Raw genomic sequence first — 23,151 nt, 5'->3', positions numbered from 1 at the left:
CACGCTTCAAAATGTTTTGGATTTACAAACCCGGTCATTCGCATGCCTTATGAGTCTTTGATAAGCCTTTTTAATAAAATAATTTCTATATTATTACTATTTTTATAAAAGGACAATTTCGTAAGAAATTTTGTGGGCTCACGTCATACGTAAAGGGGAGATGTGTGTAAAAAAACAACAACTAAGGATAGCGGTAAGAAAAGGAAAAACGGTTGACGTATGTGCTCTGTATTCTTTATTATTCATTAATTAATAAGCCCTGGGTGTGATAACATATCTCTATGAAGGAAGAATTCCCGCCTATCCTTGTTGTAAATTGATTTGCAAATGCATACTAATATAAATTAATTAATTTTTCATCTGTATTGCATCACACAACTTTTCCTCTAACCAGAAACTGAAAAAAGGCTCAGAATCATCTGATAGTTAGACAAAACAGTCAATCAAAACCAATTGCTAATTATCTCTAAAGTACCCCCAGACTATCAAAATACATAGTGCAATTTTTGTGTTAGAAAGGTAACGCCCTGATATATGAATTCAAATATAGTTATAATATTTACCCTGCACTAATGCAATTTTAAATCGATAAAGTTCTTCTCTTTAGCAGTAATTAATTTTTGTCCCCCCAAAATCATATAACAGGTAGCTGATATTAACAAGGCTCTTAATTCATTTGTACCATATGTTCCACTTTTGTCCTTTCCTCCCGCTCTAACACAAATCCCATCACTGGTCATCTGTAGGCCATTTTTTTACGATGTTAATATGGGTACAAATATCCGTTTCGCAAAGTACCTTTTTAAATTTGCCAGTACTCTGGTAACACTATACGAAACAATGATATATATTGCTAATGAAACGAATAAGCTTTTAGAAAGAATGATCCTATTGTTCAAAATTGAAAAATTATATGTATATATAATTTGTTCCTATGCATATAATATTTGAATACAGACTGGAAAACAGTAAATGTTTAAATAGAAAAAAAAGGCAGAATTATTTTATGAATTATCTACAATTTGTATATTTTGCTATTTATATATAAAAAAAATATTCGCAATTACTATAAATTACATTTATATTCTTGTTATGAAATATGAAACTTGTTTTTTTTCTTCGTTATTTTATTCTTTACTGTAACATCTGAGGCTTTACTTTATATGAATGTACAAATTAGAGATCAACTTATATGATTTTTTAGGGTTAAAAAACAGAATAACAGGCCAATCTATTCTCTCTTCATATTAACCTTTGATATCTAAGTCGATGTAATTCATATAAATTAGAGGTGGATCGGTATGGAAAATATCGGTCTTCGGGTTAAGTTGGGCTACGAGGTGTTTTCTAGATTTTGGGCCAGCTTACGGAGTTTTGGGTCAAAAAATGAGAATCACAGGGGCGTCAGCAGTTTATTTATAGGCAAGAGCTTTGTTTTTGTATTTTATTTCAAAACTAAACTCCAAAAATTAAACTTTTTTGAAAATACTTTTAAAAATTCATAGTTATTTACAAAAAGTTTTAATAATCCGCAGCTGTTCATTGATTTTGATTTTTTTTTAAATTAAAAATTTTGGAAAACTTAATTTCAAATATTCATAGCTATTCACAGAAAATTAAATTTTTCGGGAAAAAAATTAAATAATTTTTTTTTATTGGATATTTTTTTGGTGGGACGGGGCTACAATCCCTCCTGTCCATTCCCTCGGGACGCCCCTGAATCTATACAATTAAAGTATTCCAATATATACTCATGTGAGTTTAATATATTTAATCATCAGAATGTAATAACTAATTGCTGAAGTCAAATATCACACACCAAAGGCGTAAGCAATATTATATTTGATGCTTGCACGTTTTTTTTTTTTTTTTGCTTTACTGCAGAACTTTATTTTTTTAAGAAAATAAATCCTTAAAAAATAAGTTACCAAAAATTTTTCATTAAGTTTTTCTTCCAAACGAAAAATATTCTAGTACAAAACAAAAACTTCAACAAATCAGGGTGTCAAATCGAAAATGAAGTGATCAAATGGTTGTAAGGGAAGTATTTTACATTCGAATAAATCTCAGGCTTGAGATTCGGGCTTGACAAAATGAGGTTCAAACAATTCACTTTCGGACTCTCGCCTATACCGAATCCACCTCAAAATTAATCCCCAAACATGGTCATTTAATCAACTGTAGCAAAGGAGATTATATTCTGGTAAATGAGATCTGTTAGTTGATTTTTTAAATCATTATCAAAATTTAGAAATTTTTGAAATTATAATCTTAGTCAATTGATTGTAACATTTATTTTTTAAATCGATAAAAATTCAAGACTCTCATTTTTATTAATCGAAATTTTTGATTTGTTGAAAAAAAAATAGAGATTATTTCAGTCAAAGTAACTGACTAATGTTGATATATGTTTATGGATGTAATCAAATCATTAATGAAGAAACCATTAACATTTTATTAATAAAAATGGGTCATTGGGGATTCTAACATCAAATGAGATTGAAAATCGCATTTTTCTTCCTTCTTTAGTTAAAGAATTATTTGATTTGTCTATCAAGGGAAATTAAACATGAGTAGCAATTGGGAACTTCTATAAAATATTATATAATAACTCAAAAAAAACTTTTTCTGTAATTAATTTATGAAGGCCTTTTTAACACCTACACTGGTGCAATCATAAATTACGAAACATAATATTCATAGAGCACGACATATGTTTCACTTACATAAGAACATATGTAGCGTAAATATATATTTGAAACAATAAATAATAGTTTTATATTTACGCGTACAACAAATAATTTAATTAATTTGCAGAAAATATATATTATAGATATAAATAATTATTATTTATGGATTTAAAACAATTGGTAAAGGAGATTTTTTTTATTAATGAGGCTATTTTTTTACTGTATGTAGAGTAAAAACTGCATTTGAGCTGTAGGTGTTTTTTTTTATAACCACGTTACACATTAGCCTTAAAAGTCTTACACGAAGGAGGAGTTGTAAAAGTCGTTGAGAGTCAAAGCTACAAATATACTTACATTAGGGTGTCAATCCATATGTAGTGAGCATTAAATTGTAATATTTTTGTAGGTCTTACACATGATATGTGTTCATTAAGTTTTTGAAAATTGGTTCGATGTCATTTTGCCACATTTCGATTCGTAGAAATTTTGTCACATGACATATTTGTCCCTTTTTATGTTCTTAGACAAAGTCTTCTGTCTAAAGTGCAAAACTTTTTGAAAATTGTCCAAAATTTTATATTTCAAAAAATATCATCAAATTTTGAAATTTTAATTAATAAATAGAATCAAAGCACACCTTATTTGCATTGTCGATCAATATAGCCACGTTTTGACTAAATGAGCAGTTCCAGTTTAGTGAAGAACTTTGTCCAGCAGCTCTTTACAAAGCTTGGCTAAAGAATGCCTCAAGCAGTGATGATGGTGTCCTACAGTAGGTATTTTCTTGTGTATCAGACTCACAAAAGCTTCTCTTCGAGGTGCCTAAACATACTAAAGTTAAGTAGGGGAATAACCCTAGCTATGGAGAGGCCAATAGCCTTGCTTTTCATGCATCTTGAGAAGAATTCTATACCTGGTCACATGTTTTACTTAAACCAAAGGCATCAAACTCTGACGAGGAGTTCTCTTGTAGGCATTAAGGTTAATATAAGTAATTCGCCAACAAAGTTGCGAAATTTTGTCTGGCTGCTGTCAAATTCACAATCATGGCTATTGGCGGTAATCTTGCCTCTTCTGCCTTCAATGGTGCCTTCAATTATTTCTGCGTTGATTTGGACCATCTGGAGTGCATATCGCGCTAACCCAATACAAAAGTAGAGCTGTTACAGGCCAGAAATTTAGATCTCTCAGAAATTTAAAAAAAAATTGGTCTTACATAACGGGATCCATAGTAACTTAAATCACTCATACCAACCACCTCCAGCTTAAATCAAAGCCTCCAACCTGACCCTGAGCCTGGCACAGGCCTTCATTAGGAACTTTTTGTCTATATTTGCTACTGGCCTGAGAAGGAAGCCCCAGCAAGGAATCAATAATACGTTTATGTGCACGTTTATTGGACTCTGTCTCTCTCCAGGACACACCATATATAAGTAGTAATCCGAGGGGATCAGGTCAAGGTAGCTAGAAGGCCCAATTTTTCCTCAAAACATTAAAGTCTTAAAATAAATCCATTTCCAATAACTCGATTTGGACAAACCACGCCAACTTAAAGATATAGTATGATACTGGATCTGTTAACATTCATTTAAGTTATCTAGCATCATTATCTTTGGAGTTATTTGTGTCCTTGGGAGTGCACTCGGACGTAGGCACACAATAATGGTCACAAATGGTTTGCATCCGTAAAACATACAAGGATTTGGTATTTTTAATGATACAGTTTTATGGGCTAAATCTGATGAGCACATTTTCATCATCATAGATTTCAGGGTTACCAAGATATTGATGTCTAAGCTTGTTCCGGATTTAAAAACCCCACCCTGAATTTCTTTCTCAATGGACTCTTACTGTAATTTTATGGTTTAGTATTAATTCCAAATTTCCCTTTAATCAGAATTGAATATTAAAATATCAGGAGAAAAATGATTATCACAAACAAATGAATAAATTTAGGGAGTAAGACAAAAACATTTGTAGTTTAATGTTCATTACAGATGGATTGCCACCCTAACCTATATGTTAAGTAAGTAATATGTAACAGCTTGAAAAAATTTTCTTTTTCTTTTCAAGAACTCTTACAAATATACTTAGATATTCTTTTTATAATATCACATCTTCACATTCATAAAGAACGTGAAGGAACCACCTATTTCAGAAATAGATAAAAAACGGCCCCCTAAGGGTTATTCAAGCCATTTACATCAAGGGGGATCTATGTATGTGCGTATCTTGCAAGTTAGTTATTGATTAACTACTATTAAGGCAGGAAGACGAAATATACAGAGTGCGCTGGTAAGAATGCCCGGTTAAGTTATTTCATATTTGATAATAACTACACTAGACTATTTTCGGTATATCTTATATATATTTTTAATTTTGGGCATTAAATGTTTTGTCACAAAATTGAATGTGAATTACATTTGCATAGCTGAAGCGCTTGAGCTGACTTCCCCACTCCAAATCGAGAAAAGTTTGTCGTTACGAATAAAAAAAAATATTGTTTTCTGGGAAACATTTTATTTACTAAACGTTTAAAAAGGTCTTTGTCTCTTCTATTTTTATTCTTGAGCAAATAACCGTCAATTTATATTCTCAAATTATTATTAATATTAAGCGGCTTGAAGCACTGCAAATTACACTTAAAGTAGTCAAAATTCTTCGTTTCAATAACAGAATCAGACGATATCGGCACCAATAAAAGCCTATTCAATTAAATAAAGGTTTTAAACTATTACTAACATTCTTGGATATCTGAATGATCCCATAAATTTGAATACAAAGCCAATAAATTGACTGTACATATTTATATTTACTGTTTTATACTTTCTTGATTTTTGTCCAAGATTGATTTTATGTTGAAGCATTTCATTTCCAAAAATAATATGGCTGCTAACTTTATTAGTTTTCTGGAGGCCAGATTATTAAATATTACACATCATAATGATGCAACCGAGTACACAATCCCAACAAAATAATCTTTATAATATCCTGAGGATGCTAGGATTGAACCTTGAGTCAGGATTAGAACCGGAGTCAAGATTTTGATTAAGGCTAGTGGAAAATATATGTGGTGAGTAAAAAAAAAAAAAAACACAATCGAACAAAAATCAAGTAAAGTAGACAATCCAAATTTATGTTTGTCCACATATAACCATACAACCTAATATTTCGTTGAGGATATTTGGGTTAAGTATAGGTTATGTACTCTAAATTGTGGGATGAGTTAGGATACCCAAGAATGTTGGCGATGGTTTAAAACCGTCATTTGATGGAAGAGTCTTATATTAGGCCCGATATGGCAAATTCAAATAAAAAATATGTACATATTTTATTTTGACGATCAATTTTAGCTACTTTAAGTGCAATTTGATGCGCCTCCAAATTGTGAATAAGAATAATTTGCTTATAGAAATCGACAAATGTATTCCATCCTCAATTTTGAGAAAAATGATTTTTGCAGTCTCTTATGTTGATGAGTCACATATAGGTTATAAATAAATCCATTTATCTTCTTATCAAGACTTCTTATCCACATAAAAAAAGTCTATAAAGTTATTGTTATCAGGCCTGACATTTTTACATACCCACCCTGTATGTGTTCAATGTTCATACTAATATATGCTATAAAAAGTTATATATATAGTCACTTTTCCCGTCAAAAGAGAGAGAGAGAATAGTTTCCTATAAATTTGATTCGATGAAATGTTATAGTAGAATAAGATTATATAAATTACTTGTTTCATGATTTATGACTATGGAAATAGTTATTTGGTATAGGCATTATTAATAATATTGGATATAAGTATGGAGAACGAAGAGAGTAGATCGACGATGCATGCATAATGACATCATACGCGTGTACCATATAGAGTCTGAGGAAATTGGAGATGGAGAGAGAGGAAATTGAATAACAATATCAAAAGTACATATTATGAATATGTTTCAATAGCTCCTAAGCTTGAAGATAGGATTGACCAGAAGCCCATATTGAAGATATAAAAATAAGTTCAATGAATATTCATTTATCTTTTTTTTTTTTAAATTTAGAATTTAACATTTTTACTTTAAGAATAACAGTATTTTGATAATTAACCTTGGCATTTTTTTGCTATTAATTATTTAAGGGCTTTTTTGAGGAATCACGACTCCTAGAAAAATCCCAATAAAAGTAAAATACAGTAAAACTTGTTTCAAGACCAGTCATGTAATACAATTTGGTCTACAAATAAAGTCTTAGATAAGAAAAGTATGGTACACTGCCTTACTTTGTTATGGACTGATATTTAGGCTTTGATTGGTCAAGAAATATCCATTAACGCCGAACTGGAAAAAAATGAGTACTTTCACAACATAACTGTCAAGATAATTTTCTTTTTACTGGTCTTCCCATATTTTTATCTGATAGCTTATACATTTTATTTATTTACGTGTCTAAAATGGCTGACTTCCATAACTATGACATCACGTCAAAATGATCTCCACGGTAGTTACTATTTATTTTCGCTTTTTAAAGTTTAAGTTAAAAGCTTATTTATGAAAATTTATAAAGTAGTTTGTACCACTAAATTTTTAGTCTCTAAGCTTTCAAATGATGTATAACATGTTCGAATTGGAGCAATTGGCCATGGTCTTAATTTTTGTCTAGGCCGATAGTTTGGTCTAGATTGATCAAGAAAAAATCACTCAACAACGAACTGGAAATAATTAGTCCTTTATAAATAAGATCCATAATATATTTGAACCAAGTCCAATGATCAAACTGGAAGATTGTCGACATCGTAAAAGTAAATATCCGGACCGTACAACTGATAAAAAATGCAGAAAATATAGAATGGAGCATAAACAGGTTGTCAGCCATTCCCTGTAATGACGCCCAGGTGTCATCAAAGTGATGCCCATGAGAAGAATGGGTGGAAACATGGAAGTATAGAGGTCAAAAAGTCACAACTGCTACAGGAGCTTGAACGTATGCATTGGTAAATGTTGATAAAAACTTTTATACAGAAACGGTCCACACGATGCATGCCAATTGTTACCTTTCTTAACGATATAGACATAAATATATTTAACACTGAAGGAAAGTCTACAACAGGTGTAGAGACAGAAGTTGGATATATCTAGAGGTGATGATGCTGGTTTAAATAAGACAAAATATTCAAATGAAATCAGGGTTGTTAGGGTATTTGGTCATTGTGCTACCATCAAGTCAATGATGTTGTTTTTGTTGTATTTGCATCGACGTCTTTAATTCAATTGAAACATGTGATACATTATTTGAGAAACTGATGAGTGCAGTGGTAATGATAAAAAAAAAGAATTTCAATGAACCATTAAAAGATATAAGTAAATTTATGCCACCTTGTAAATTAATTCCGTTAGTTTTTTATACATAATTTTTACTTAAAAAATGTGGTTAAACGATAAGTAATAATAAATAAAAAATATTACATAAAAGAAAAAGAATCATTTTTAAAGATTTCTTAAGAGTTAATTGTTAAAACTTATTTCAAAGGTTTGAACGTATGTTTTACCTTTGGACCCATGTTTATTAACAACACATGAGTATTTTTGATAATAATAAATGTCAAACCCTATTAAATTTACTCCCTTAATGAGATAAAACCAACCAACGAGACATTCTTTAAAAAGTAAATATAATCTGGTTTTCTATACTTACATAGAGAGATGCCTACATAAAGATAAATAACACAATATAATAATCTGTTTATTTTAATTAATGGGTGTTGGCTTTCGTTATTATTATTTTTTTGTTGGGCTTTTAATTAGAAGGTAAAAAGAAAAAGTAGACACACACAAAAAAAGAGACCCTTAGCTTCCCCATTTCTTATTATTAAAAGGGAATTTCATAGTTTATATTCTCTTACATCTTTATAGGTAGTTAATACAAGAATACCTATTTTCATTAATCTTTAAATCAACAGCGTATACAATATATCTACACATAAAAAGTACAAAAGATAATTAAAAGCCTTTAAAGTCATCTGACTTCTCTACCAACCGCTTTAAATGGATATATGTAAAAAGTAAATCAATTTAAAAAAATGCCTTTTTATTCGTTATTTTATCAACTAGAGTGTTATAAAGTGACGCCATCATTCAGTAAGTTGGTCATTAGACGTAGTCGGATATATCAGATCTAAATCGTACAACCCATATATGCTGCAAAATATCCAATATCTGCATCGCATCAATATCAGAGAAAATTAATCAACATTGTGATATTTGCTCCAATAATTTAAAATAAATTTTTAACTTCTTAAATCGCCATTTAAACCTTAATCATGGCTCAAATCAAAAACTAAGAAATGTTAAAGACATAGTGTCACTTTGCTTACATTTTTATGCTAATTTTTGTTGTTGTTATTTAAAAGACAAAATAATCATTGATAAATATGTAAGAGAGCAAAAGAAATGAAATGCTACCAGGAAGAAACATATGCTTCAGAAAGATAAAAAACCCACATTACGATTCTTGGCTGGGCTGAAGCGGTCAGTAGCAGCATTCCCAGGTTCTCCAATGAGTAAGTTGGGAAAATATCGCTAGGTGAGCAAGGTAACAATCTACCAAGCTGTTCCTCATTGATACAATGAAGGCCAAAAGTGTGATCTATTGGAAGAAACTTATTTTCTCTCTAAAATCCACTGTAGATGGATCATTTAACAGCTAAAATGAAACGTGTATCTGCCCAGATGTTAACAAAGTATATGTTGACTTCAGAAGCAAAAATCTGGTTTCTAATATGGTATTGATTCTCATCAGCTGTGAAGGCCATGTTATCAATTTTATTTATTAAATGTTGGCCTCAGAAACACCATAAATAATTTCATGAATGTCCTAGGTACGGTTTTTGTATCCTGGATGAAGACTGTGCCTGCTGGTAGACCTTACAGCTTTAAAAAAAAGAAAATTAATTCTTTATTATGCCATCTACAAAATAACGGGTAGCAAAAAAGTTGACCCGATTTTCATAATTAGTTCTTAATAAGTTACTTAAAATAGGTTCTGCCCCAGTTATTACCAATTAAAAAAGTTCCAAACTTTAAAGCCCACTCTACAAGGCATCATTTTTACATACTTTAGTTTATCATCGTAATGAGTGTAATACAACTTTAAGTATCTTTCAAGTAAGATTATTATGACGTCACCCGATAATATTTATGATGGCGTCATCTATTTAAGATTTTGTTCTTAAGGTAGTTTTTGCGTCAGAGTTGGTTGCAATCTTAAAATGAAGGACGGGAGTGATAAAGCCCTCCTGAACATTTAAACTTCGTTCTCATTAAAGCCATTAGATTAAGCTTGTTGGAGATTTTTTTAATGAAATTTGTCAATTTTGCAAACATGGTGTACTTTGCAATCTAAGACGTCAGAGAAAATATTTGTATGATTGGTTATTATTTAAAAAACTAATTTTGTGGAATTAAAAAAAAACAGACGGATTCTTTTAAAAGAATCAGTAATTTCAATAAAATAAAGCCTTTACGAATACTTTTTATGTATGGGTATTGTATATTATGAGTCATGTTTGAATACCTTTTTCTAAATATTCACGCCTATTACCTATTCTTACATTAACGCAACACCTAAAAGATTACAGTAAGTTACTTCATTTGCAATAAAATCTTTTTTTAATGGATGTAATTTGAAAAGGAAAAAAGATTGGATTTGAAATTGTAATTAACATTTGTACCATTCAGTCAATTTTTTCCTTATAACAAACTTTAAATGAAATTCGATACATTTCACTGTTGGAGATCATAAAAAAATAAGTCTTACTCTTTGCAAAATATAAGTACATACATAGATAATACTATTCGCAATGAAAATCAATCTCAAGGTCTTATTAGACTGCAGCTCTTGAAACAAGAAAACGGAACTGAAAGTTCATATTGGATCTAATCAATGTGAGAAAAATATTTGTTTTTTAAAAACTGACTTTTTGTTCATGCTAATGAATTATTCATTTAAATGAGGGAAAAAAAGTACCCTGCGACTTAAATTTGTTGATATTTTTGTTTGTACTAGTTTTCGTTAGAAAGATGGCGTTTAAAGATTTTTACAGCAGTGCCTTCTAGGAAATCGTGAACAATTTGTAACATTTAAGTTCGATTTAAGAAGCTTTCGGTTTTGGTCTCAATTTCCTTCAAAGGAATTCAAAAATAACATAAGATTTCCATTTTACAATCTTAATAAATTGGTTAAAGAGCATGTTTACGTGACTTGATTCATCTTGAAGGCATAAATAACCAGTCTTTATTGTTGTTTCTATATCTAAAATATTTTTTAAAAGATTTAACAATTTTGCTTCATAGCTTTGTACGATATATATCAACAAATATGTATACCTTTAGTATGGTCTCAATTTATGAGTATTTTATAACTTGTGACGTCAGTAGAAATAATTTTTTATCTTGATATATTGTGAGCATTTCTTAAATATAGAATTTCTATTAAAATCTGTTTCTGATATTTAAATTCATAACAACCGTGTAGATTTGTAACAAAGTTACAATCTTTGTGGTAAACTTGCAAACAGGATAACTAATCAACCTAAACTTTGATAAGTGAATATTTAAAAGCGTCCTTACTAACTTGTTCAATTTAAACTTGCCAATTATTGTTTTGCAATAAAAAAAATTTCATCTTTTTTTATTGACTAACCAATCCGATTTTTTATTGAATTAAGAATGAAGATTGATTAATCATAGAAAAGTGTATTTTGTTAATAGTGTTATATTTTTTTTTATTCAAAAACCGTTAGGAATATTTTAAGTAACTCTTGTTTGTGGGAATCTTTGATTTGGATCATTATATGTTCTCAACATTGGCCAAAATACTTATTATGAAGGATTAATTTTTGTAAGCTTCAAATAAACTTTTGACAATCCAAAAGAGTTCGGGTACCTTTGCTAGACTTTTTTAAATTCCTAATGAATATTCGTACAAATTAGGTATGTCTATAAATGTTCTAAGATAAAAACATTCATCAAGTGAACGGTAGAAACTTATGTGACAAAGATGTTCTTATGAGTACTTTTGTTAATGGTAAACTTTTAAGGAACTTTTCAACATTACCGGTCACCTTTTTTACGACTATCACTTTACTAATCGGGCATACCCAGTTTTTAAATTTAGAATTGTTACAAAATAGGAAACCTGGTTTAATGAAACATCAGAACTATGCGTTCGCTTTTCAGTTTCCCCTGCCTGACTACTAAATACAAGTTTGATTGTGTATAAATATGTAATTTTATATACATTAAAACCTGGTCTAGGAGCACTTATTTTAAGGGTGTCATAACACTAAGCGACCATACCAATTTTTTCAAATTTACAAAATAGGCACCCTGGCTTAAGATGATATCCGCACAAAGCAGTCACTTTTTTCAGTTTCCAGTGCCTGACTGCTTAATATAAGCTTACTGCATATAAATATATATTTATGTATGCAGTCAAACTTGGTCTAATGAAAATCTTTTTTTAACTTGTCACTGCAAAAAGCTACCATTTCCAGTTTTCTAATTTAGAATCGTTACCAAATAAGAAACCTGGTTTAATAGCTCATCATCACTGAACGTTCACTTTTTCCCGTTTCCCTCATCTTACCTATTAATTAAGGGTTTACCTTAATATAAATTTGTAATCAAGTAACTAGCAGATAAGTAAATAATTCATATTGATTAAGGTATTTCCGTACCTGACAATAAATATTTTTTTGAGAGAGGAATAAGATATAGTGTCAAATTCAAACTTATTTTTCCATTCCACTTTTTATGATGGAAGTCAAAGGTTACATAATTGAAGAATAGTTTGTAAAAATGGTTTTGTATGTAGATATTAGATACAAAATGGACATTGCATAGAGATCAATTGTAGTTCAAATTCATTCTTTCATCAATCTATGAACGAGTCAAAATAGATAAGGTTTATATGTATTTATACAATGATTATATTTAGAAGAAAAAAAATGTACCAAAAATAATAGGTAACCTTGATATTTTATGCATTTACCTCAATTTATACCTACATTAAAAAATTGCAAACCCCATAAAAGAATCCAGTCTGATATATATATACAAGGTGCGCAACCTCTCTATGTCACGAAAAAGTGTTTTTTTCAACCGTAATTTTATCTCCAACCAAATATAAGATTTAAAAAAAAATAAAAGCAGATTCTAAAAGGTTAATAGAGCTTGATTTATTCTTATTTTATAAAATAACCTCCAGTCTCAATTATAGTATCTATACGATGCAGAAAGCATGAAAAGACCATCACCACTTATTCTTGTGGCAAATCATGAAATTCCTGATATTTTCGTCTTTGGGGTTCGCTTGGTCTGTCGATCAATCACGTCAGATATACAAAAAAATATATATATCAGATTCAGATCCGGCGAGTTTGAAAGCCAAAAATATGGCTAGATGAAGTCGTCGAAGTTGTCTTCGAGCCATTTGAGCTTAAAACACTTTTTCTTACCCTTTTTTGTCAAGATTTTATATCGTAGGATCTTTCCGTATCTGGAATGAGGAGAAACACAAGTTTTCGTGAATGCAGAGCTGGATGAGCGACTGGGATCAGCCAACTTCTTGAGCAATTGCCCAAATGGACTTTTTTGGATCCTCATTGACGATTCCAGTATAAAATTACAGAACAAAATTGTTTTTGATCAATTGTTTTTGGAAATATAAAAGTAGTTTCACACTTAGCAACATAACTCACAAACCAAATCATAGATTGTCATGAAATTTGGACAGCTGCATTGATCTAATTGAAAATTAGGTGATTTTTTTTAAAAAAAAAAGCTCCATCTTTGAGTCTGGGAATTTTCTGCTTATTTGGTAAATGTACCGTGTATAACGCGCATACTTTTCTCCTTATTTCTTTCATTTAACGGAATTATTTCATTCGTTCAGAAAAACATTCTGTAGTATCCATAAATATTATTTTAAGAATTTGTGCTCATTACCTAAGAATGGTCACACTAATGTGATTTAATCATTTTTTTTATTGTTTGTTTGAAAAAAAGATTAAATAAAATGACCAAAATATAAGTTACTATAAAATTTATAATTAAATGACTATGATTACACATATCAAATATTTTTAGAGCAATCTTCGATTACAAATAGGGGGAGGGGCTACTAAATGATTGTAATTGGTTTGATTGCCAAAATAATGATTCGATATTTTCAATATATTTATTTTAAATTTTAAATATTATCAAATTACTTTGAGGAATGCTTCATAAAGTATTTTTCTTTTTTTTATTACTTCACATCGTATAAACAGTTTAAAATGATATACCTACAAATATTTGAAAGACCATATTATAAATGGACTTAAATATTGCCAATGAATGAGTAAATTAAATTTTTTATTTACAAAATTTGGGGTTATCACATTAGATATTATTTTGCAATGGAATTTTTATTGAACAAAATTATATTTCTATATAAAATTACACAAATAATTCTTTACATGTTTACTAATCTAATTAAAGAAATAACTTTTTTTAAATATTCCTTTTATGGAATATTTATGCCATCTGCCTATGTCAATGGCTTGAAAAAAAGAAAGAAAAAAAGACTTGTTGGTCGTAGACAAATATTTCGTAATTGGATTAGGGAGTAAATAACATTTGATAAGAAAATAGAGATCTTGTTTATTTGTCTTCTATTCTATGTATTTCTGAGACAAACGTTGTTTGAATGAATTAACTTTTGTGAAACTTTTATAGGATAAGACCCATTTTTACAAGTTATAGAATGCGTAATAAAAGATGGAAATATCTCATACATCAAAATAAACAAAATATATTGACAAAAAGTCTTAAGTAGACACTAAAATAACTACAGTGTTCTATTAATCGTACATTATTATTCTACAAATTTATAGTAGACATAAAAATTGATTGATATATTTAGAAGGCCCATTAACGGTGTAATGCACTTGTGCTGTTAAAAAGCTCTACGTTTAATGGCATATAAATAGTTTTGACTAAGGTTATCAATTGTATATTAGTTGAAGATTTTGGGTGTTCAAAGTTGATATTTTCACACAATATAAAATGAAACATTTTTCAATAAATCTTCGTGAAACTCATTAAATGACTTTAAAAATAATAAAAAAAAGAAACCTAGCATCTGCATTGAATACCACTTGATGCAAGTGATAAGCATTAAACCAATTTAAACAACCCCTCGTCTAAAATATAACACTATTTTCAGTTGCACACCTTTGTCCCATTTGTTATATTTTAATTTTTAACCATAATAACTTATTTGAAACAGTAAACAAAGTCAACCAATAAATAAGAACGTCATATTCAAAAATATGGAGTAACGCAGTGTTGCAATTCCCGAGCTATCCGGGTGTGGAAAACTAACATCACAGATCTCTTAAGTGCTGGACTGTAACATCTCTACTGTAAACTGGGTGAACACGAAAGACACACCAATACCTTCCACAAAGTCCAGATCAAAGCCAAAATAATTGGCTGAGGTAGTTAAAGGGATCACTGAAAGTAGAAGAGGCAAGGTGATTGTCAATGACCTTGTTCGTAATTTGACAGCAGATAGGTCAACATGTGCCGCTGGGTAAAGCAAGACTTACACCTTAATCAATAAAAGAGAATTCCATGTCAGGGTGTGAACCCTTTGAATCGGAAAATACTTGTGATCCGGGCAAAATCTTTATCAACAAGTTGAAGAAAAATATTCTTGGCCTCCTCACCCGACAGTTCCCCCCCGGAACATGGCATTTTTGGGCACCTCAAGGGGAAGCTTTAGGGAGTTCTATACACAACAAAGACCACCATCATCACTACTTGATCCAACATAGTGTTGTAAATAACTTCTGGACTGGAGCTGGTTAAACAGTATCGAATATAATACTATATAGGATTTTAATATTATGGATATATGTCATCCATTTTATATATAGTAGAGAAATAATATGACAATGATAACCTGGGAGTAATTAAGAGATAAATAGCAGATGGTATGATTGACTTATTTGGCTAACTACCAGATGATTTGGGAGTTTTTCTATTTATTATTTGAGGAAAGGTTGTGTGATACAGTAAAGGTAACGACGTACTCACTAAAATTAATGGATAATGTATTTTGTAAAGAAACAAAAAATTACAACGTGATAAAACAATGTTATGATGCTTGTGATTGGCTGAAATAATGGAAGGAATATCAAGTCAATTAGTGAATGTAAGTTAAAAGTTACCTATCCTGGCACTTTTAGAGCAATACTTAAAGTAAATATTTGTTGTCTTCCCCGTAAAAGGGGCATCCATCGATGATTTTTTCAATATATTTCACTCACAGTGAGAAAAGAACTCTATTTAGTTGCTAGGATTTATAATATATTTCTGTGAGGATAAGGGGGAGTCAGTGAATACATGAACCTATATCATCTCATACAACAGAACAAATTGTGCTGAATATTTATTAATAAACTAAATTACTCTCCATATAATTCTTGTGAAAATAAATATGATCCCTCTAGTGTAAAGATTAGGGCGTAACTAACATACCAACTCTTTCCATTAAGCTAGACAATATGTGTACTTTTTATGGTACTAATTAACACATCTATGCAATTTCGCTGTAATATATCAATATTGACCGGAATCACATAGCAAAAAAAGTGAAGGACACTACAAAAAAAAAGGTTTTGGAGGTTTTTAAATGGGAGTTTTTAATGGACATTTATTTAAGACACAAATTTCAAATCCTCCTTCAAAAAAGTGCATATACCAGGTCGTGCAAAAGTTTTGAAATAATTTAAAAGAAATTAACAACTCAGAGTATAGTAGGTGGTCCATTGAAATCTGAACACTTACTAATTCAATAAATAATGAAGGTTGAGTCATTGAACCCGTTTCATATTTAGATGTATTTAAGCATAAATAGTTAGTTACAAAAAAAAAAAAAAAAAAAACCCTGAGTTCTGTTACTTATGTACATGTCGAAAAATGACACGTCTACGTCATCGGCAGGTCTGAAATATTGAAGAGGAAGAAGGCCTCTATGAAAAAGGTCAAACTGGATCCAGAGGAGTTTAAAAAAACAGCCGAGGCAAATTCCCTCAAGTCCATGAGGGTACATTCAATAGATCTTGTGATTGCAAGCCAGACTGTACAGAGAGCTATCAAAAAAGTGTATGGAAAGAGCCTCGATCATCCAAACACCCAATCCCTCAATGCTACTGTCAGCCAGCAATGAAAGTCATGACAGAGAGCAGTGGTTGACAGGCCAGAGCCACGGCCAATGAAATATACTCAAAGAAAGTATTAATATATGGCAATAAAGTTGCTCAAATACAAACAAAGAGAGAAGTCCCGCGATTCACACAAAGATGTCCCTATTTTTATTTTTTTAAACTCATCTCATCTTCAGTTAGTAACAAATTTTCCAAAGACAGCCGTTAAAATTATAAAATTAAATAACAATCTGTTCTTTAGTTTGTGAGTAATTGTGTTAAGTACGCTACGTCTGTTATTTCTTAAACAATGGATCAAAAACATTTTTTTGTTTTAATTTTAATCGGCTACAAAATACTTTTCAAGCTAAACAAGGGCTCGAAAATGTTTTGGGGGCTCCTCTCCATAGAGCGAATATATTTTTTTTTGAAAGCCAATTTTGAGCAAAAAAACATGTTTTCGTTGTAAAGCCCTGGACTTTTCAGCCCATTTTTTGTATTTGTTAAGTCCATAAAAATTATCCAAAAAATATGGTAAAGCGTTATCTGTCAAAACTTTGTTCAATAACAGCCTCACCCTAATGTGAGTAAATATCAAACATGTATGATATTAACACAGTTGGATATAGAGAGGAAAAATAAGGTTTGAAATCAAAGAAAAAAAAAAGCACCCTTCACATTTTGTTATTTGAGAAATTTGTCTTCAGATTTCCATTCAACTATATATTATACATATTATTAACCATAAACAATGGAGCGTTGTAAACAAAAAAAACTCCATATTTTGATTCTTAAACCTGTATTAATAATATTTTTGAATATATATATATTTTTTTTTATGCAGAGGTATAAAGGGTTCAAAATAAAATGATATTTCATAAAACCCCTTTGGTTTGAAAGGAAAAATTAATCTTGTCAAAATGTATATCATTGTATATTAATCATTGGTTGGGGAATGATAAACATCTGATATTTATACCATTGTATAAACAGTTATAATAGATTGTTTTGCATATATATATTTAGGTAAACATACGTCATATACCCAATATTATCTAACTCTTAGTATTTATGGTATATAACTCATAAAAACTCACGATAATTCCATTAAATAAATCTATTTGAATCCTGAGTTTTTATTTTATATATATATATATGTACACGGTACAGGGTGGGATTTATATCTGAACAATAAACTTGTTCAAACTCGATCTATGTTTATAAGCCTGTGCTCATCAGATTTAGCTAACAAAACTAAATAAGAAAAGTACAAAATAATTGAGATATATTCCGAGTCTGAATGCCGTGTAGTCATATTGTGTGCTTCCAACACGTCACACGTACAATAACGCCAATAACTCCACCTATAATTAGGATAGAGAGCTTAATTTGAAAGTAACAGATTACGTATCGTGCTAGAATTTTAAATTGGCAGGGTTAGTGCAAATCAGATAATTGGAACCAAATTTATTAAGGAAAACCAAAATGTTTAAGACCATTATGTTTTGGAAAAAGAAAATGTGGCCTCTAAACTCCTAGATATGAGCCCCTTGTACTACTATGTGTAGGTCTTTTCGAGTGAGAGCTCAATAAGCTTGCACATAACATTATTGAATCGTTGCAGGCTTCCTTTTCGCGGCAGTTGGCAACATGGGCATGCAGTTCTTTATCAAGGCCTATGTCAGGTTGGATGTTGTGGTTGAAACTGCAAGGGGTTGGTTTGAGCAATTGACTTCACTATGGATCTGGTATCATCCTATATTTTCAAATTGGCGCAGTTTGTCCAAATTGGGTAACTAGTACCGGATTTATTCTAGAAACCCCCAACACTTTTAGACCTTTCTGTTTGGGTCTAATGACATCTGGTATCCTAGCTACACGGATCTTAAGCCCTTTGGACTTTTAGGTGTGGAACGTATTGGAGAGGTAGTCAATTTTCGAGGCAGTGACTAACATGGTCAAGGAGCTCTCCTCATCAAGACCTGTTCCAGGTTCAGGACCAGGTTGGAGGCTGTGATTAAAGCTGGGGGTCGTTGGTTTGAGAGATTTACTTCAATATGAACACCCATATAATAGCAAAAGATTTATGAATGTCTGAACTAATTTTAGGAAATAAATTGTAGTATATATTATCCTAAAGTTCTCCGAATTCAAAATCCCCACCCCGTGTCATCAGAAGAATAAATATGACTACAAGTATAAATTTATTTTAGAGGAATAGTCATAATTATGTGCTTTGTGCTATAGAATACTGAAGGTTATAAAATATTTCATTATATCTCGTAAATATACTCATCTTTTAAAGATAATCATATGTAAACCATGATTAAATGAGGTGTTGGTTCCAACGAATTATTATTTTTCTAACAGGCTTTAATGTATACTTTTGAGGAATTAATTTTTGATGACTGTCTGAGACTGGTGGTTCTCAATTTGTAGTTCGTGGAGGCTTGAGTAGGAAGGGGAAATTATTATATGGAATGACAATTTAAGATTGTCGGGGTGAAAAAAGCAGTGTAATTCATTTACAACAGAGCATGGAACCAATGAATCCTCCTTTCTTCTTTGTGACTTCCTTCATCCTTCTGTGCATGTCAATAGCAATATTCTCCAGGACTCTAGGATCCAAAGTTTTCCATTAAGATTTTACTTGCTTGATTAGCTTCTCCTTTGATGTGCAAGGGGCAGACTATTACACTTATCCTTCATGATTTCCCATGGATTTTTGATTGGATTCGATTTTATTTATTTAAAATTAACATAAAATTGTCTTTTTTTATGATTCAACAAAAGAAACAAAAATTGATAAGGAGATACAATCCTTCAGAATATATTTCACTCAATGTAGTCTCTGTTACCTCTCAATAACTACCTTAATTAGGGTTTTTAGCTGGACGCTTGTCTTGGATATGTATTCTTGTATTCCAGGACGATGGAGTCGATCCATTATGTTTAGGTTGGGGGAAGTAGGAGCCCAAATATCGTTGGATACGCAGTCAATACAGTACTCCTGAAGCAAATCTTGAGTCGTTTTTAGAAGTGTGATAGGGAGTAGAGTCTTTTTGCAAGATTACTGGACGATCCTTCTAATATTTGAGACCTCAGCATTGCTAATTTTAAGATTCTTGTTCACAAAATCATCACAAAAGCGCACATGGTTCTGTCTCTAAAATGGAAATAAGCTTGTAAACTTCTGTTGTTGACTCTATGGCGGAGTTTTGGCTACTAAGTTAAGCGTTTATATAAATATTTCACTACAAAGAAAGCATTGCAAAATTTTGTCATCATGTATGCCGGAAAAAACCCCGGAAATCTGAAGAGCTGGATTTCTTTGTTACACTTTATAGTATCTTATGGGATATATAATATAAAAGTTCGACAATATTATTTTTTAGAAAAATTAATAGAAGTTTATTGCCCAAATAAGAACGACAATAAAAAACAACATTTTTAATATACCAAAATGAGCATTTTGGTATTTGAGAAAAACAAGACATAACTAAAATCCCATTACCTTGAAGTCATAACATTGCGTAAAATAATATACGTACGCACATAATTGTAGTAAATTATACCCCTTTCGATGAAGGATAGACACAAAATTTATAAAATGGTACAGCAGGTAATGAAAATAATAAATAATTGACGTAATTCCATCTTAATTCGTCATATGCAATAATTATGTAGAAAAAAAAATTACGAAAAATATCAAATGATACAAATATCTCAAAAATCATTCTTGTCTTCTTTTCTCTTCAAATAATTATCATTTTGTGGTAAATCCAACAAAAATTAGTTCCCGTTCCATGGCATTTGAAAATGAATTTTTCATTTTCAGAAGAGGCCTCTCTGTTCTCGAGGAATGATGGATGGATTAGGGAATTAAATCTATTTAGTAATTGGATGCATAGGATTATGTCTTCGACTTTGTCGATTAGCTGATGGAAAAAAATTCACAGCTCAATTTCAAATAGCCACAGACTATAATCTTTTCTTTTTTAATCAACATATATCCATTTGAAATAAATAACAATAAATAAATGACCTATATTTTTTTTTTGGAAAAAAGGCGGTAATATAATCCATGACGAATTTATAAATCACCAATATAAAATAACAACCATTTATACCCCGTACTTTTTCGATAAACTGGACAAAAAAATAACAGAAGAAGCATGCTCCCTAAAAAAAAATAAGTAATTACTTTTCATGCTAAATATTCGTGATCATAATTTGCCAATTTTTATATACTTAATATCTACTTCATAAATTATCAAATTTAGTTTATTTTAAAGGTATTGTTTTTTTTGCATATGTTCAATTGTTTATTTGAATCAAAATGGCCACTATCTACGATTATTATATCAAATGCTTTGTTTTCATGCTGACATCATCCTAAAAGTTGGTCATTTTTAAGGTCCGAATATCCAAAGTTATCTACAAACATTTCAATTCTTAACAATCGTACTACGAGGGTCCTCTCAAAAGTTTCCAACCTAAGACATTATTATTTTTTTTTTCGATATAGACCCCTGGTAACCCCAAATACTTCTCCATGCAATGCTTCCATCGCTGTGTAACCCGTTAAAAAAGTACTCATCGTTTTTCTCTACAAAATAACTGTTTACGCGATACTCTTTGTTTTTGACTCAATTAATCCGAGTTGGGTTGACTTTGACGTGTCAAATTTTCACACAACAAGCCTTTATATGTCTCCCATTAATTAAATATATTACAGGGTTACACTTTCAAAAACAAATATTTAATAACATCTCGTACCTTGATTTAGTTCATTTTCACGATAACACTCAAATCAACTCATTCAAATAACTTTTACATAACAACTGCGTGTACAAAATGGCTGAAATATTAATAAGTTACTATCAACAGATGCTAAATACATGTGTCTAGATTTTATTTAAGAGTGTTGCCATCTTCACGTTGAGGTCGAAAACTTTTCAGATTACCCTAGTTTATAATTAGCTAAGTCTACAGAGTTTTGAAGGCTAGTTTATTTATATCTATTTGCTAACTTGTTACAACCCGGAGCAAAAAACTATCAACCATATGATAACATGGAATGCAGAACATACCTATAACAAAATAATAGACAAATTAGAATTAATTCATGACTACATATATCACATTTTAATGTATGCAAGTGTTAAAACGCTCTTAGAACAAGTATGCACACACCATTAGACTGCTCTTTACTGGCATATAAGTTTCTACTTGCAAGTAAAGAGCTTGCTTTATTGCAAGAAAATGCTTCCTGGGTAAATTTAAAAAACAAACTCACAAAAAAAAAAAAAATCATCGTTCAAATTCTTTATTTAATTCTCGTAGTACTTGAAGTACTATGGTAAATAGTTTTTCGTATGAAATTAGCATTTTGAGAATTTCCTACATGAATTTTATGAAAGTTTAAGCTAACTGTTGAATATGAAAGAAATCAATAATCCACAAAAAAGAATGTTTTCTAGCAAAATGTTATGTTAATTTCGAATATCTGCTGATATTTATTTACAATCGTCCAATTAGGAGAAAATGTATTTAAAAGGTTAAAAAACGCCAAGTTTTAAGAGTTTTGTTAAAAGAAGATCTTTTTTTATTATTTTTGGGCCCAAGAAACTTACTTGAAAAGTAATTACTTGAGCCACAATAATGACTTCTTTTCAATTTCATTGAGGAAAAAATCAATAATAAACTCTTTTATTAAAAAATTTCAAAAATTAACTTCAAGAAAATTCCTGCAGTAAAAAAATCAAATCGAATCAATATTACAGCTGAACTAGAACTTTATGAACCAAATATTCTTTTTAAAAGAAATTTTAATGATTTACGCCTCAAAAGTTTCAATGTCTGTACAAGTTGCAACTTGTATAAAAATATGTACAAGTTGATATTTCTATGTTTTTAAATAATCATTTAATCATATGATTGTTTATTCTAATTACCAACTATTATGTATTTATGACTTAGATAAATGTGGACTCTGGAACTTTATACCGTATATCAGAATAATTATATCTTAGTATTTTTATTAAAATAGTCAAAAATGGCAGTATTAATACAGCCATTGAATACTTAATTATTTCATGGATCTCATCTGAGGTAGTACTGTAAATCCTTCATGCCATTTTTTGGTTCCAACATGTACAAAACCGCAAGTTATATTCAACATATAAAATAAATCAATTTATATAAGACCATTTTGCTAC

At 30.4% G+C, this 23,151-nt stretch overlaps 1 protein-coding gene across 1 annotated transcript in view; it reads right to left on the bottom strand.

The window, feature by feature from the left end:
• LOC121129428 (vang-like protein 2) overlaps window positions 1-23,151 on the bottom strand; it is a 94,186-nt gene that overhangs the window by 40,200 nt on the left and 30,835 nt on the right. The window lies entirely within an intron of this gene.

This window comes from Lepeophtheirus salmonis, chromosome 14 (genome assembly GCF_016086655.4).
Source record: "Lepeophtheirus salmonis chromosome 14, UVic_Lsal_1.4, whole genome shotgun sequence".
Classification (NCBI taxonomy): domain Eukaryota; kingdom Metazoa; phylum Arthropoda; class Copepoda; order Siphonostomatoida; family Caligidae; genus Lepeophtheirus; species Lepeophtheirus salmonis.
The sequence above is the reverse complement of the archived record's forward strand: the minus strand, read 5'-3'. Positions and strand labels throughout refer to the sequence as shown.